Below are 4,363 nucleotides of genomic sequence, written 5' to 3' on the forward strand. Positions count from 1 at the left end.
GTAATTTTGCCCGAAAAAATCAAATATAATAAATACTTACAATGATTAATCTATGTTATGACTCATATAATTATTAATATGAATAATTACACATTCACAAATTTATATATTAACAGTAGATAAGTAATAAATACATTGTACCCTAACTTATTATTTTTTATTTGTTAAATTACTTATATTAAATGTCATAATTGACGGCCCTCCTGTCAATAAGGTTTGCACCTATGAGTACGCCCGTTTAAATATACAAATAAATAAATAAATATTATAAACTACTTAGTAGAAAAAATTCACGAGTTTGATTGAAAAATACAATAAAACTAACTTTAAATTTTTAAACTTCATTAACTAATTAGAATTACTAATTAGAAATAATAATAACTTATAGGTAGGATGTATTTATTAACTATACATTTTGTTCGGAAGGAGTTGACATATTATTGTATCATTTTTCACCTGTATTTTTTTTTGTGGGGGATTTACATGTGCCCTTCAGAAGAGAAGACACCAGACGGCCACAGGTAAAATCGGCCGCCTGGTGTCTTCTCTTCTGGAACAGAGTTATATAGGTAATTTTGAATCACTTACTTGTACTCCGAGTCCGAGATCAAATATTTGAATACTTCACAGTTCACACTAATTAATAATCAAATAATTATGCAATATTCAAATCTGCACTATGACACTACATCAGTCAACAACACTGTCAAGAGTAAAAAACTAAAAAACCATTTGACATAACACAATATTACCAAAATTACGACGACAGTAACTAACCCGAGCGCCGCAATAGCCGACTAAAAAACAAGTGCTCGCTAAAATTACATTAATATCGGCGTACAATTCGTTTTATTTGAATCGTTATTTTAACAGAACATTTATTGAATTATCAAAGCGATTGTTGAATTTATACATGCCTTACCTAGAATAATTGATGAAATGTTTTTCTTTAATTTAATAAAAAAATATAAAATTTACAAATCAATGCAGTTATTGTTACACTAATACATTAATTTTTATCAAAAATTAATCACAGCCCTTTGTTAATTTTACTGCTTCTATTTCGTTATGTGTGTGTTTTAGATTTAATCGAACATGATAATTATATAACTACTTAATCTACTAAATATATTATTATAAAGTTGTAACTTGTAAATTGTAACTCGTTACTTGTAGCTTATAAGGCTTACCCAAATTAGTAGATATATTACACTATTACAGAGTATATTCCAAAGCTTGTTTCATCATCACGTAGGTTAGTCGTTAGTAGGTCCTAGGTAGAATATATATTCAGTACCTATACAAGTATATAACTAAATAGGTATTAATTAAAATTTAATCACTGTATAGGTAAATGAATTCACGAATATACTATGCCTTTGCCATTTTTTTCAAACCAAGTAAAAACAAAAATATTGTTTTATTGCTACGGTTGAACTTAATAAAAAAAAAAACTTAAATAATTTTTTTTTACAAATAATTCAAATTCGTAATAATAAACCAACTATGCCTCGTTGCAAATATAATGCAATATATTTTATTGTCTTAATTTTGACCACGTTGCTCAGTCGTGTAGATTCAGGTTAAATATGCAGACATTTTTATTAGTTGATAAATCAGCATCTGTACTACGTACCTACACAACACACATCTGCAAACAAATTAATTAATAAAAAAGTGTATACCTACATAATAATATGCACTGTACATATTTTATACATGCGTTATATATGCATGTCAATCTATGACACATACATTTTTTGTAAATGTATAGTAAACATCAGACACAGGCGCGGATCCAGGTTACATTAACGGGAGGGGCGGATTATAAATATCTAAATATATTTACTATTTACCTACAACTTACCGATAAATACAAGTATATATTTATATATATATATTATAAATATGCAATAATTGCTTATTAATTATAATGAATATTTTTTTCTTAAGCTGAATTGAATGCCTTTATTGAATTATTTACAATTTAAAATTTCCCTTCTATTATCAAATACCTTTTAAAAATTTCACAATAAAATTTTATATACAAATTTAAATTTCAAAATATATTATTGTAGTACTTGTATATCATATAACAAAGTCCAATCTTCTGTTTGTTGATTGAGCAAATATGTCAATGACATCATCATGGTTTATCTTTTAAAAAAAATGTGTAATATCGATATTTTTTCTCTTCGACATTATATTTTTGTACAATTAATAAATAAAATAAATTAATAATAACAGTAAAACTCAAAAGTCACCAACTAAATAAAAATAATATATCGCGTCACTTGTAACTGCGAATGGTATACGCGTATGCACGCGTATATGCTTGTGTATCGACGGTTGTCGAGTCTCCAACTGTTGACAGAATTATCTTTAATTTTTATATTCTAATTCTATCAGTCACCACAAAAATTTTGCTATTATGTGGGTAGCAATGAACAGATAACCAATAATTTATATCAATAATTTATTTCTGACAGTCGAATATGAAAAATATTTTTAGGACAAATCCCTATGAGCCGCTCAGCCGCCACGCGTCAGCTGGCAGTCGACGCCAGGCGGCCGTCATCCCTCAATCGGTCATAATATTTTTATCAACAATTTATAAATGTGTGTTATTAAAATAAAATACGACGATTTGTGACTACTGACTGAATAATATTACAATACATTTACATAGGATAACACAAAATATTAAATTTAAATAATACGGCCAAGGGGGGGGGGCAATCGCCCCTACCACCCCCGACTGGATCCGTGCCTGATCAGAAATTGAGTAAAACAGTAGGTATATTATCTACTATATATTATACAGAACTCATATCAATAACTACAATAATAATAAACATGCAAATATTTTTGTACGAGTGAGAGGTTTGTCGAATTGCACTTACTTTAAAATCAATAATCGATAGGTGCATAAGTATTATGTAATTAGTCTAACTATACTCTGGTCTGAAAACGCAGGTATAATATAGTATAATACCATACCATCATATTACCATTTTCAATAAATGATTCTTATAGTCGGTAAAAGTTCGGTGTTATAACAAACATCAATTTCCCAATTATTTGTTGTTATTTTACTATATCATGCTTAATAATTTGATACATTTTAAGTTGTTTTGACATAACTGACAAAAACCCAGATTTCTACCAATGATACTTTGCAACATATATCGTTGTAAATCCTAATAATCTTTACAATGTACAAGTGGAAAATGCGTGTAAACAGAATAACTAAAAAATATAAATAAATATTTGTTTGCACTTTTAGCCAGCTATTATAAATATTATCTCAGCCGAAGTCGACAGATCAACCTGAGTGAAATTTCAACATTACCGTTTTTGGACCCAATTGTAATATTATTGGATTCAAGTTTAAAATACTTACAGGTATATGGAGGCCGGGTCAAGTGGATTAATAAAGTACCTATAATTTTGTATAAATATGACAGTTCAACTAGGTACCTACCTAATCCATTGTCCATATAGTAACGTTGTATTATAGTTGTACAGATTTGTATATATTTAATGGCTAATAATACAGTCTACATTATGTGCAGTAACGTTTACCTATATTCCGTATGGTATAATGTACGTGTTGGAGATATCTATACTTATTATAAGTTATAACGTATTACCTATATAATTTATATTACGAACACAACTGCACGAAACGATACCTACAGGCTACAGAGTTTTTTTTTTTTTTATTAGATAAAGAGTATTTACGATCTGTAATATTTATATACAATACAATAAGTAAATTTGATAACTAATATAAGGTACCTACATAACATGAAATGGCATGAGGAGGGAGGCCCACCAGTGTGGATACCCTCTAACTTGGAAGAACGAATAATATAAATAATTAGCCATCGATTATAATATTTATAAATAGCGTTATAAACTGTTTACATTATATTATAAATTATTCTATATTTCTATTGATAGGGTGGTCTCAGGGGGTTCTTAGATCCGAACAATCACCCCCTTTGAACCACAGGTACTCTATTTCAGTATTCATATCAAGTTATAGTCTTGTACGCATTCAATATTTATGTAAAAACATTTAATAATAACAATACTTATATGACCAATAATATGGACCATCCAACCCTTGAGAAATTTAAATTTTCTGGTTGTGCTATAGCCAGTATACTGGTGATTATAATAAATAGTATACCTAGTAGTTGGTACAAGGTACTTAATACTGCTTTTATATATATGTTAGTATTATATATTAGATATCAGTAATCAGTGGCGTATTTAGTTTTTTGTGTGGAGGAGGGGAGGATATGATTTTATCCAGTAAAATCTAAGGCCGTAACTGAAAAAAAAAATTGGGGGG

The sequence above is a fragment of the Acyrthosiphon pisum genome, chromosome X (assembly GCF_005508785.2).
Source record: "Acyrthosiphon pisum isolate AL4f chromosome X, pea_aphid_22Mar2018_4r6ur, whole genome shotgun sequence".
NCBI lineage: Eukaryota > Metazoa > Arthropoda > Insecta > Hemiptera > Aphididae > Acyrthosiphon > Acyrthosiphon pisum.